The sequence below is a fragment of the Carcharhinus amblyrhynchos genome, unplaced genomic scaffold (genome assembly GCF_965287045.1).
Source record: "Carcharhinus amblyrhynchos unplaced genomic scaffold, sCarAmb.v2.hapA scaffold_38, whole genome shotgun sequence".
NCBI lineage: Eukaryota > Metazoa > Chordata > Chondrichthyes > Carcharhiniformes > Carcharhinidae > Carcharhinus > Carcharhinus amblyrhynchos.
Window position 1 is genome coordinate 5951256 of NW_027649779.1, and position 14047 is coordinate 5965302.

At 41.4% G+C, this 14047-nt stretch overlaps 1 protein-coding gene and 7 non-coding genes across 8 annotated transcripts in view; 5 read left to right on the plus strand and 3 right to left on the minus strand.

Moving 5' to 3' along the window:
- Positions 1–14047, plus strand: part of LOC145362417 (uncharacterized) — a 1142232-nt gene that overhangs the window by 1040904 nt on the left and 87281 nt on the right. The window lies entirely within an intron of this gene.
- Positions 1444–1538, plus strand: trnai-uau (transfer RNA isoleucine (anticodon UAU)). The gene is made up of 2 exons: positions 1444–1481; positions 1503–1538. It is a non-coding gene; the product is annotated as a tRNA-Ile (tRNA).
- On the minus strand, positions 4056–4128 carry trnaf-aaa (transfer RNA phenylalanine (anticodon AAA)). Its single transcript has one exon. It is a non-coding gene; the product is annotated as a tRNA-Phe (tRNA).
- Positions 5110–5182, minus strand: trnav-cac (transfer RNA valine (anticodon CAC)). The gene has a single exon. It is a non-coding gene; the product is annotated as a tRNA-Val (tRNA).
- Positions 5787–5858, plus strand: trnaq-uug (transfer RNA glutamine (anticodon UUG)). Its single transcript has one exon. It is a non-coding gene; the product is annotated as a tRNA-Gln (tRNA).
- On the minus strand, positions 7057–7129 carry trnat-ugu (transfer RNA threonine (anticodon UGU)). Its single transcript has one exon. It is a non-coding gene; the product is annotated as a tRNA-Thr (tRNA).
- trnai-uau (transfer RNA isoleucine (anticodon UAU)) lies at positions 9042–9136 on the plus strand. Its single transcript has 2 exons — positions 9042–9079; positions 9101–9136. It is a non-coding gene; the product is annotated as a tRNA-Ile (tRNA).
- Positions 9449–9519, plus strand: trnav-gac (transfer RNA valine (anticodon GAC)). Its single transcript has one exon. It is a non-coding gene; the product is annotated as a tRNA-Val (tRNA).

The window sequence follows — 14047 nt, forward strand, 5'->3', positions numbered from 1 at the left end:
TTCAGCCTACAACAGCATTTATTGGGTTTATAGTTGCAGACTAATACGCGTAATCACCATCTGAAATATCTGAGCGTATTGTGTACTCAAAAAGACAGTTACAAATGACACTGGAAGTGTTTGCAGTCTCGATGTTGCGCTAGTTGTTATAATTCACAATCAGTTACTGGTTTGAAAAGAATCATATTGAACTCGGAAACTTAACTCTCTGTCTTGCTCCACGTTTATTGCAAACCCTGCTGAGAACTTCCAGTCCTTTCTGTTTTTATTCTAACAGGAATCATAGGAGGAGGAACCGGCCACTCGGTCCATCGAGATTGCCACCATTCAATGTCATCATGGCTGATCTTGGGATACAACGTAGTTTTTCCACCAGCTCCCCGTATCCCTGAATTCTCCAAGAGATCAGAAACCTGTTTATCCCAACCTTAAATGTGCTCGATGATGGGGCGTACATAACTGTCAGGTACAGAAAATACCAAAGATTCTTGCCCTTTGAGTGAAGTAATTTCTCCTTATCTTAGCCCTAAATGACCAGCCGGTGATCTGTGCCGCAGGGGGTTAGATTCCCGACCAGCAGAGAAAAAGAAAATCTCTCAGCCTCCATCCTATCAAACCGAATCAGAACTGTGTAAGTTTAAATAGATCACCGCTTATTCTTCTAAACTCCAGAGAATTTCATCACAGGACAACTCACTGACCCCAGGGAGCAATCTGGTTAACCTTCTCTTTACCGTATCTAATGCAAAGCATATCCCTTTTTAAATGTGACTGTCACATCTGCACAGAATATTCAACCTGGTTTCCACAAAATCCTGTGTAACAGCAGAAACACCTCGTTATTTTTAAACTCCAGTCTGCCGGCAATAAGAACAAAATGTAATTTCCCTTCCAAATATCTGCTGCACCTACATGCTAACTTTATACATTCCTTATACAAACGCCCATCTGTTCTATTCATAATATCAACATTTATATTTCTCAGCTCGTCAAATATGTTCTGCTCTTTCGATTTCTTTTCGCGAAGAAGAATTTATCACTGAAAAGCTTTGGAAAGTTGGTGTGAATTTTGTTTGTGAATCACTCGGGTGTTGTGTAAATGCTACTCGAAGGCTCAGTGAGCGGGATATAATCTATCTGCGTTTTGCTGAGCTTGTGTTCGGTGTATGGGGAGGTTTGAACGGGGTTGGACCTTGTGTCCCGGGGATGGGCAGTAACCCGCTGATTGAAGCTGCAGTCGCCGCTTTCTGCTGGCGATTGGAGACTGCGGGATATAACCCTGCTGCTTCTCCCTGTCTCACTCACTGTGGAGCCGGGGAAAAGAGAATCATTGATGGGTTTGTTTCCCGGTCTGAAATGTGGCCTCGAATAGCGGTTATTAACGGAGGTAACGCTGCGGGAGCCTTTAATAACCTGACAAAAATGAGAACAGCGCAGTGCAGTGCTCCAGTGGCGCAATCGGTTAGCGCGCGGTACTTATACAGCAGTACAGCCAGCGGGCTATGCCGAGGTTGTGAGTTCGTCCCTCACCTGGAGCATTTGTTTTCGGTGAGCGGATCGTCCAGTGGTCTAATCCCACCAGCTCATCATCCGGGAATCACCAGAACGGTCGTGGAATTTGAATACAACAAATAAGATTGTAATAGAAATGCATTGATGAGCATGAAACTGCTGTCTATTGTTGGAAAAAAAAATCATGATTCACGAAATCATTCATTTCGGGTGCAGAAAATGCGAATGGAGAGTGGGATAATGACAGGTTAAAGCAGTGTGAATTGTCTCACGCCTGGCCAGTTTGTAGGATTTTGCAAGCCCAGGAAAAATGGTGGGGGTTAAAAGTCGTGTGACATGAACCCAAGATCACGATTGAGGCCATTCTCATGTATATGGAATTGGGTTATCAGTTTCTGATCAGAGATTCTGTGTTGTCGTGTGTCTTGAAGGCATCCTTGAAGAATGCTTATCGGAAGTTTGGTGGTTAATGCCCTTGACTTCTTTAGTGGTCCCCATGGGAAGGGAATATTCTTGCCGGTGATTACTGAGAGATGATCCTGAAATGTGCAGCAGACAAAACTCATCTCCAGTCAGAAACACAATGAGCTGCAGTGAAGAGCCCGCTCTATTTAAACTGAGTTAACCTCGTCTGGACCCCAGAAAGAACAATATGGTTTCCTGTTGAATTGGCTCAGGGTCTTCACTTGAGAAAGGACAGGATACAAGGCGAGACTGAGATTTGAGCGTTCTGCCGAGAAATAACTGATATTTATTGTCACGGATTGGAGGAGAGCAATAAATCTTCTTTTCCTGACCTGCAATCAAAACAGCAGTGAAAGCTTCAAACTCTAACCACCAGACCAACAGATTACAGCGGGTTTTACAATTTGCTTTGTCCACGATCCTTTTGTTATTTTAATTTCCACGTCAGACCACTTGAACCACAATCTGACACCTGCAAAATGGCACCTTCTTTTTCAACTCCAGGGACATGATCTAGTCTGATATAGACAGAGATGTGGCCCGCTGGACTAAAACGTGAGGCAATGCAGAATAAAGTAATAACTGAGAGAGGATAATGTGTAAAATGAACTATGGTATGCTTTAGCGCAGTAATAAAGGAGAGAACGTCTAACACACTAAAACTGACACCGCGCCTAGTATCATTTTGTCTGGTGCTGAACATTGTATAATATAAACTTAGAAAAAAATCAGGCCAAGCTCTTAGATTGATGTAAGATTTGACGGGGCAAGTTCAGCAATAAATGAATGATGGAATGGAACAATAATTAGAGACAGGGTATTATTCGGTATAAACAGAGAGGTGAACTGGTGCTGCAGTGAGTGAGATATTGGCGAGGTTTCTTTATACGTGGCAGGTTCCAGCAATGTAATAACTGGCATAGAGCCTCGTATATTGCAATCAGTAACATGTCCTGGTGTAGTATCAGGAGAGAAAGGTTTTAGTGAAGTAACAACAGAGATATGAAGTATAATGACATCAGCCAAGAATTAATTCCGTGCTGTCATAACTGCCAGAATACCCTGTGTAACTTCAAATCAGACTTGGTGCAAGATAATAACAAGCGGGATTTTGCTGAGTACAGAATCAACTGAGAATTACTGTCATATAATCAGAAATATGATTTTGTATCATATAATCTGTGTCCAGTTCAGGGTAGACAAAGGCTAGGTCTATTGCAGCAATAACTGAGACGTTCTCTGTTTCGTGTTCGTGCCAAAAATCACTGCTTCACTGCCATCTCGTGGATCTCCTTTGCTATTGCAGATGTTGTGAAGCGCTCGTTTTAGCTGTTGTTTCCAATTCTTTCATTGGGTGTCTCGCCTGCTGCAGTAATTTCTGTTTAAGGCCTTAGATTGATATAAGCTTCGACAGGGACAAGTAGAGCAATAATTGAAACATGAAATAGGACAATAATTAGAGTCAGGATATTATTCGGCCTGAACAGGGAGGTGGACTGGTGCAGCAGTGAGTGAGATATTGTCAATGTTTCGTTATACGTGGCAGGTTGCAATGTAATAACAGAGATGGAGCCGCGTGTAATGCGTGTTCTGGTGCAGTATCAGAAGAGAGAGGGTCTAATGGAGTCACAACAGAGATATGAAATATTGTGGCATTAGCCGAGAATTAATTCTGTACTGTAATAACTGGCAGAATGAACGGTATAATCTCAAATGAGGCTTGGTGCAGTATAGTAACAACTGGGATTTTGCTGAATGTATTTTCACTGCCATGTAAAAGCGGACCTGACATCTGCACTGAAATGTGATGAGGTTGGAAAAACTCAGGATGTTACATGGCATGTGTGTATAAGGAAACAAAGATAAACCTTCACCTCCATCACCTTTCATTAACATTGGGAATTGTTAGAAATAGAGGAAGTTTTTTTAAAGAAGTGAAATATAACAACACCTGGCAGGATGGAAATTGCGATGGGTATTTGGTATGTTGCAGCTTGTGTGAAATGAGGTTTGAAGACAGTGCGAGACAGAATGCGGTGCCAATTAGTAGATAGCACAGAAAACCAGCAAGGGACTCCTGCCGAAACCCGGGATTGAACCCGGGACCTTTAGATCTTTCGTCTAACGCTCTCCCAACTGAGCTATCTCGCTGACTGAAAGCTTCCGTCTCCCAAATATCTAAGAGAACAATGTTTTCTGCCCATTCGTTAATGCATCATTTTCATCTTTCTTCGAATAATCTCAACCAAATGTCCTCAGTGATAAAAGCAAATTACTGCGGATGGGAAAAGAGGAAATGCTGCAAAATCTCACAATGTCTGACAGCCCCTGTAATGAGTGAAAAGGGCGGACGTTTCGAGTCCAGGTGACAATTTATCAAAGTTCATTGTACAATGTTACTCACTAATCCTTTCAATATTTAGTATCAATGTATTATTTAACACATATGTCTTCCTTATGAATTGAATATGTCTGAACTTGAACATCACTGAATTGAAAATATAACTCACCAACAGAACCAATCGAATCTCCGGGGAACACAGATCACCATTTTGGGATTCACTATCGTCAGTTTTTAAACAAAGTCAAATACATTTAAATGGAGGAAAATCAAGAATTATCTGTTAGTGACCCTTGAGCCTTTTTTATTATGGACGTGAAACATTCAGGCGCATAAATTCCGAACTTTTACAGGAAAGTGCAGTAGATCCGCACTGAGCCTCGATTCCCTCGTCTGTCCCAATGCCTTTTCCTGTTTTTAGTGATGAGAAGCGATTTAAAAATATCCTTCTGTGAAAAGTGCGCTATTTCCTCTAGTTCACTTACAGTGTCACTTGTATCTGTCTGTTTGAGCAGACACTACTATCAGATATTTCAGATGGCGATTAGCCTGCACCGGTAAACCCATTAAATTCTGTCTTAGACTGAACGGGGAGGGAATAAATGCTCGGTGTCAAAGTCGAACTTTCCTGTCAGTGCTTCAAAAATAAGTGCATATTATTTCACAGAAAACATTTGAGGATGAAGTCAGAGCAATGATAACATGTCTTTTACATCGAGTTTCGGATAATGTTGAGCAACAAACTGAAATCAAGAAATTCTCCCTTACCCGACATGAGAAAGCTTAATGAATGTTTCTGCCTGGTTTCGGACCGGGGACTTTTCGCGTGTGAGGCGAACGTGATAACCACTACACTACAGAAACAGCTTGAAGCAGGCTGGAGCAAATCTGCCTGCCTGCAATGTTCAACTGCGCTGTGTTGTTGCAGGTTCCGATGGTTGGACTGAGAGCCCATGTCACTGAATTCAGGAAGATAACCGTTACTTTCAATCTGATTGTACAACTTATCCCCAACATCAACATTTAAAAGTACTCGTCTCGCAAATATCTAAGGCAGCAATGATTTCTACCCATTTATTATTTCATCATTCTCATATTCCTTCGAATAATCTCAATCAATTATACTCAGTAATAAAAGCAAATTACTGCAGATGCTGGAATCGGAAAAGAAAATGGAAAATTCTGGCAAGTCTCACAAGGACTGTGAAGAAAGCAGAGCTCTGACAAGCTGATGTTGTTCAGCAGATTTACTGCAGTAAGGTTTATGTCAGTTCGATACAAACATTACTATTTGAATGTGGTCAGTTACAGAGAAATTTAATGCAGTAGAAGGTAGCCTACTTATTTTTACAGGAGGAACCAGCAACGGCTTTATAAATATGAACTGTGCAACGGGACTGACATTTCTCCCTGCTGTTGACATGGTACAAATACTTATTGGCGATTTTCAACTTTCTACCACGTGTTGGGTTCCGTGGTGTAATGGTGAGCACTCTGGACTTTGAATCCAGCGATCCGAGTTCAAATCTCGGTGGAACCTTGCTTCAATTTGCAAATGCAGAATGCCTGAAGAGCGTTTCGTTTAAATTTCTCACCTAGTGCTAATCCAGAGAATTTCTCAACCAGTTCAGCTGTTGTTAGAATTCGATTTGCTGAGCCTCTGGCGCCAGATGCTTGAAACATCTGTGTTTTTCATCTTTCCCTTCTTTGTTGAAAGAAAGAATCAGTTGGTGTCACACAATAATCATTCTACTGGAGTCCGGTAATGACTGAGCAATTGTGTGTGTTTGAGATGGAGAGTAGGTGTGTGTGTGTGTGTGTGTGTGTGTGGTGATTGTTGTCCTTCAGAGTGCTGTTGATTCCATGGGTGACGTTTCGCACTTGGGCAATTGTCCCCTGGGGCTGATGCAATGACGCCAGGAGAGTCATTCACTGTATCGTCTGCAATGTGATTGTGGTGGAATTTGCTGAAATATCCTCAGTGTTTAGATTTCCACTTTCTGAGAATTTAAACATAAATTCCCTTCATAAGAACTAGGAGCAGGAGTAGGCCATCTGGCCCCTCAAGCCTGCCCCGCTATTCAATAAGATCATGGCTGATCTTTTTGTGGACTCAGCTCCACTTACCCGCCCGTTCATCATAACCCTTAATGCCTTTACTATTCAAAAATGTATCTGTCCTTGCCTTAAAAACGTAAGAACATGTCAGCAAACTCATAATACGCTTTGCAAAAAAAAAATCTTTCACCAAGTTCTGAACTCCGAGTACTGTATTTGGAGTCCGGAGACCTCACCATCACACCATACAAACAGGAACAGAACCGCCAGATGCAAATGGTCACTAAAAACACGTGATTTTTTTTTCATTCAATGTGGCAGCAACAACAAGTAGGTCAAATGCTTTGAGTGATCATTTACAGACACCTCGTTATTTTTAAACTCCAGTCTGCCGGCAAAGAAGACCAACATGTAATTTCCCTTCCAATTATCTGCTGCACCTACATGCTAACTTTAAGCATTCCTTGTACAAACGCATCTATTATATTCTTAATATCAACATTTATATTTTTCAGCTCTTCGAATATGTTCTGGTTATTCTATGTTTTTCACGCTGAAGAACATATTCTTGCTTTCCCAAGTTGCACCTGACCTGCCCCTCCACTCACAAGAGTGCCCTGTTTCACCTCCCACTCTATCTGCCTTTTCCCTACAGCTTCTCGTAGCTAAACTTTGGGTGGAGGCTCCAGCGAGAATTGAACTCACGACCCCTGGTTTACAAGACCAGTGCTCTAACCACTGAGCTATGGAGCCAAATGCTATCTGCACCTTGCGGTACGAGTAGCATTATCAGTGGATTGAGGAGCAGGATGGGGTTTGAGGTGGGGGGTTTTTGATGAATGGGGAAATGTCTGAGGTGGAGACCAGAAAGTTAAAAGCCGCAACTTGAAAGTGACATGATTTGACATGTGTGCTGTGTGTGTATCTGACATGTATGTTGTGTATTTGACACGTATGTTCTTCAGAGTTTATCGCTAGTGTTACATCTCTGACTTCTCCAGCTCCGATGCCAGTTCATCCAGCTGGAAGATTTAGATGTTGTTCCCTTCACAGACGCTGTGGGGCGTGTTTTCATTAAATAAAGAATTGAACAAAAAATGATTCACTCCGTGACTGGGAATCAGCGCCGATCCTGATCACTGGACCTTCACTGATGCTGATGTGAGAGATTTGTAATGAATTGACCATCTCTGTATCCATTGCTTTATTTCCAATAATTTTCAACAAAAATACGTCACGGTGAGAAATGACGGGAGGTGAAAATGACAGGATTTGAACCTCAGTTAGAAAGTTCCAACCCATCCTCTGCGCAGGGACTGCAGTCTCAATGTTTGCAATTCTGTCTCTTATACCGACAAACAGCCATTCAGCCTGTGTTCCTGTCTGTCTTCTCGATCGGAGCAACTCCGTTTGATAAAGCTCAGCCGCAAGTTTATGTTTCGATTGTATTTCGTTAAGTTTAATGGTATAATAGAAGTATGTCTATAATGTTATGTGTAATATGTTTGAAGTCAGTTGTCGTTAAATAATGTTGGTAACACTCGATAACAGTCCAGTCGGGAACAATTGAGAGTGATTTTTTATTATTAGCACCCACGGACCCTTTGCCAACAAGTAAGTGTTTGCCGATGGTGAGAAAATAGCAATAGTTCGTCCCTGGTGGTCTCGAAAACCCAACCTTTTGGTTAACAACCGAACGCGCTGACCAATTACGCCACAGAGACTGAGACAGTAGTTGGTAAATATATTCTAAACTAGTGTGTCAATGACCACAATTCAATTTCTGCAAAACCTGTTCCAGAACTGCAGAATGTCCGCACTGTTTACAATTCTATACAAGTCTCTTTAGTTCCGTGGATCCTGCAGCACTGCTGTAGTGTGTTGGTTATTCCCTTTCTCCTATGAACGGGCAGGTCAAATAAATCCATTTCTCTTATCACAGGGAGGAATTTAACGGGAGGGAAGGGAACCGACCACCAGTAGCCCAACATCCAATACTTTCCACTCAATCATCAATAACACCATTCACAACTGCACCTCCTTCCGAATATTGTGATCCATTTCCCTCAGGATTTCTTCCAAGATTCAATAGTTTCCTTGTATTCTTCTAATTTTGATATAAGATTCGCTTCAATATACAACACAAATGGAATTACAAACCTGAGGGAGAACAGTAGGAAACAAGTCACTGGATAGCACAAATCCCATGGTGCTCATTTCCAGATTCCCAACACTCAGCTTTTCAACCAAATGGAGGGATTTATCACTGAAAAGTTTTGGAAAGTTGGTGTGAATTTTGTTTGTGAATCACTCGGGTGTTGTGTAAATGCTACTCGAAGGTTCAGTGAGCGGGATATAGTCTATCTGCGTTTTGCTGAGCTTGTGTTCGGTGTGTGGGGAGGTTTGAACGGGGTTGGACCTTGTGTCCCGGGGATGGGCAGTAACCCGCTGATTGAAGCTGCAGTCGCCGCTTTCTGCTGGCGATTGCAGACTGCGGGATATAATCCTGCTGCTTCTCCCTGTCACACTCACTGTGGAGCCGGGGAAAAGAGAATCATTGATGGGTTTGTTTCCCGGTCTGAAATGTGGCCTCGAATAAGGGTTATTAACGGAGGTAACGCTGCGGGAGCCTTTAATAATCTGACAAAAGTCAGCAAAGTGTAGTGCTCCAGTGGCGCAATCGGTTAGCGCGCGGTATTTATGTAGCAGTATAGCCCGCGGGCTATGCCGAGGTTGTGAGTTCGGCCCTCACCTGGAGTACTTGCGTTTTGGTGAGAAGATCGTCCAGTGGTCTAATCCCTTAACCAGCTCACAATCTGGGGATCACCAGAACGGGGGTGGAATTGAAAAACAACAAAAACAATCCATTGATGATTGATGAAGAAAATATATTTCTGACCACTTCCCAACAGGGAATTTTTCGTTAGGTGAATGTGATAATCACTGCACTGCAGAAACGATGAGTTCTCTCCACCTTGGAAGCCTTGGATAAAACTATTTCTGAGGTCATCACTGCAGATGTCGGAGCAGCTTTCTCGAAGTTCAACCCATTGAATGCAATTAGCTGGAGTAGCATTGGCGATTCAGTGGTAGAATTCTCACCTGACACGCGGGAGACCTGGGTTCGATTCCCAGCCAATACAAAGTCCGTTTTCTCTCCATTCTATCAACACTCTTTCTTTGCAATTCTGTACTGCCCACCTACGTCAATCTCTTTACCATTTGCCTCATGCTACTTTTCAACATCAGCATCACTTTCCCTTTTTCTCCCTCAGTCTCTCTTTGATCTTAACCAGAAACGAAAGAACATTCAGGAAACCGAACCAAGTGTTTGAAATGTGCCCTCAACAATGATGTGCTCAGATTTATTCATATGTTCTGTAATCCATGTGAGTGACGATAAACATTGGATTCTTAAACTCTTTCACAAGACCAATAAATAGACTCTCACTTTCTGCGTCAAAGCCCTGGATTATTTTTTCCCTTCTTGTCTCCTCTAAACTAATATTTCGTCTTCAATTTCTTTCGCTTCTCCATTATACAGTTTGCATGTTTCTTAAAACAAACAGCGGTTTTTTGATTGTACTTCAAACAAAGCAGAATATCAATGGAGTCCTCCACCAGTCCCGTAGCATCAGAGGAAACTACACTGACAAGACACGCTGTAAATTTGAAGCCTTTTATGTTTTATATCAGACCAACCATTAGTTCAACGAAGATAAATATAAAATACTGTGGATGTTGGAATGTGAAACAGAAACTGAAAATGCTGGAAAATCTCAGCAGGTCTGATAACATCTGTGGAAAGAGGATAGAGCTAAAATTTCGAGCCTGGGAGACCCTTCCTCGGAGCTTAGCTCAAACTCGGAAATGTTGGTTCAATTAGTTCAATGAAGTTGTCCAGTCCATTATGGCAGTACCTTCGTTGAGCTGGACTTTCCTCCAGCGAAAAAAAAAACTCGTTTTCAAATAGACATCGACAACTGAAAATATAGATGCGTTTGCCAGAATTAAGTGATTTATGATGTCCGTAGTGAATATAACCATACTGAATTTGATCTGACAACACTCAGTTGAGCCTTGTGAAGTAGATCTCTCGGGCACCTGAGAATTTGCTGGGATGAATCTGGTCGACATTGAACAGACGCAAGCCAGTTTGGACATGTACACGCCGATTGTAACCAGGTTGGACTGGAACCGTTTATTCTACATTACAGATGCTGAGCAGAGTACCCCAACATCCAATGTAGCTGTGCAGAGCCGGGGACGTTCGGCCTGAAAGTAACTGGGATGGACTGGAAATTAAACTTGGTCAAATTGATGTAATTGAAATGTTTTGGCAAAAATTAACATATTCGTAAAGAAAGGCGACTCCTAAGGTAGCCATAGTTAAGTGCCCTTACCATGGTCACGAATAGATGGCTAGAAGTGGGTTGACTCAATGAGAGATCTTTAGAACTAAATTGCGTCCTATCATTTCGTCGGGATTTTGAACATTTCTTTTCTGTTTTCCATGGACTATTTGCATTTCTTAATGCAGTCATATAAGATGATAAGAGGTATAGATAGGGTGGACAGTGATAGCCTTTTTCCTCGGATGGAGAAAGCTAGCACAAGGGGGCATAGCTGTAAATTAAGGGGTGGTAGTTATAGGACGGATGGCAGAGGTAGGTTCTTTACCCAGAGGGTGGTGAGGGATTGGAATGCCCTGCCTGCTGCAGTTGTAAATGCGCCTAATTTGGGGTCGTTTAAGAGATCCGTGGATAGGTTTATGGATGGAAAGGGATTGGTTTAGGTTAGAAGGTCATTGCTTTTTAATTGGTCGGCGCAACATCGTGGGCCGAAGGGCCTGTTCTGCGCTGTAATGTTCTATGTTCTATGTTCAGTCAGAAGCCAGCAGCTATGTTCTGTACTGACACGAATATCCAGGGAAATTAGATTATGCCTTAGTCTCTGGGTATTTCGCTCAAGGAGGTTTGAGAATTCATTGAAAAAAAATTATACTCGATCAAAACATAAACAGCAGCTGGGTAGCATCTGCACGAAATTGTTTTTCACACTAAATGTGAATAACATAAAAAGAATCATTTCCCTGGAGGCTCACGTTATGTATAAATGTTACAACGTTTATTGTCATACCATTCATGCACAAAGCCTCCGATAAAAATGCATGTACCTCCAAAAGGGCTGGTGTTTGCCATTTACTATCCAGTCATTGCAGCTATTGGAGTTCCAGGTACAGTTTTGTTTTTATCATGCACTGTCTTTGTTCAGCTTGTAACTTTTTTTTTTCAGTTTTATCACTAGCACATCCCCAACACATGGCATTCACTTCTATCATTTAGAGTGATGAATTTTCCCCTAAAATATATCGATTCTTCGGGTCAACTGATATTTTGTTCTCTTTCACAGGATAATTTTATAAATTTTAAGAGCTTTATTCTGGCACAATTTTCTGAATGAATTGTGAACGTTGTCGTTTTAGGCAGTGCCATTTCACTCAAGTAACAGAAAAAGGTATTGACAAGATAATGTCTCTCATTCAACTGTGTTTTGCCTGTCTATGACCTGTGCCGCACTTTGGATCCCCCACCCCCCTCCCATCAAACTTGCCTTTTATCACTGCAAAATCAATTTAGAAATGCAGTTATATTTTCGTAGCAATGCAATTGTAGACGGATCCTTGAAAGTTATTATGTTGTACATGTAGTTCAATTACGGCATTGACACACTAACTGTTGCGAATTTTCACTCGGAAACCACAGCATCACTCTATTTCTGCAGAATTACTGGCGCTGCTATTGGAAGTTACAGCCATTCCATTGCAAACGTGTAACTTTTTATTATTAGTATCATTGATGTTCCAGAATTATCGCATTGTCACCCCCCTGTACATGTAAATATATTATTGTCTTCTCCCTGTTCCTGTATTGTTATCTAGAGATTCTAGATTTCTTTCATGTTGTTGATATTGAGAGAAATTGATTGATTCGTACGAACAATTGCTATCTGAATATCATGAAAGATTTTATTGACACACCTTCGGTATCAACGGGTTTTTGACAATATAGGAGGATTGCAATAGCGGCGCTTTGGTGAATGATTGGTACACACCAATAACAAACAAAGCACACTGTTTTGTCTCCAGTCTCGACCCTCGACACTCATTGCACAAGTCATCATTTCTCTCGATTCTTTTCTGATTACTTTGACCATGTTGACGGAGGCAGGGTAACTGTTGGTATATTTTGGATGGAATATAAGTGATTCTGGAAATGCTTTCACGTCTGTTTCAGAAATTTCAGAAGAGAGGTTCAAAGGACCCAGTACTGCTTGCGAGTTCTTAATCTTCAAATATCTACTTCACTCAGATTTGTATATTTTAACCCCTGCAATTAGAGCAATACTCTTTTCAAGTGTGTCCTTTGCATCTGTCAGTTACAGAGATTCATTATACATCAGCAATTACACTTCATTTTCAGGTTTGGAGCCCCTTTCAATATTTCCTCTGTAAATTCAGAGAAAAGCCAATTAGTTCCCCCTTCGTTGATTGAAGATTTAGAGTTTGGTTTAATACAGGCATTTCCAACAGTGAATATTTTAAGAATAATTCGCCAGGTGGGGCATCTATTGAAACTGAGCGAGATGGAAACTTTCCAGTTGAATATTGAAATGAATGCTTTTTATAATTCCATATTCAATATGTTCTGTTGGAAACTGCTGACTATTCCTGAAGGTGCATTTATGAGTTTTCAATATCTTCTTATCTTTCATTATATCGTATTGCATCATGATGCAATTCTATGTCAAAGACCCACCTTATTTATAATTCTTGTGATCATGTGAATGGAAACCTGAACAAGGGATAGTTTGCAATGTAGAATCAAGTCATAAGATTTTCAGATTCATGCACAATCTTGTATCATTTTGATGTGAGTTGATAAAGTAACATTTTGTCTCTCATGTCGCTGTGCATATATTCTCCTGCCTTCTCTATTTTACAGCTAACTTGGCAGTCGCTGTAATCCTATGCCGAAGAAACTGTGGTCTCTCCAGATGTATAATTTACTATGTGGTGTCCATGGCGGTGACAGATCTCTTGGTCATTATTAACAGCGTGATATTAAACCGGATTGCTGGGATTTATTTCCCTGGCAGTTTTCTGTCAGTCACCCCAATCTGCAGTCTTCATGTTGTGCTAACCTATGCAAGCATTGATAGTTCTGCCTGGTTAACGGTTGCTTTCACCTTTGATCGATTCGTGGCCATTTGCTGCCAGAAGCTGAAAATCAAATACTGCAGGGAGAAAACAGCGGCGTGGGTCATAGTGACCATCTGCACACTGAGCACTCTGAAAACATCCTTCCTGTATTTTATTTTTGAACCGTTATATATAATTAACAACATACCTTGGTTCTGTGTTATAAAACAAATATTTTACACATCCCTCGCATGGAACGCCTACGATTTGTTTCGAACAATTTCAATGCCCTGTATCCCATTCATTCTGATTTTACTGTTCAATGCTCTGACTATCAGACACATTCTCGCAGCCAATCGGACCCGCACCAGGCTCCGGGCACAGAGTAATGGAGAAAAACAGAGAGACCCAGAGATGGAGAAACGGAGAAAGTCCATTATTTTACTCTTTGCCATCTCGGGCAGTTTCAT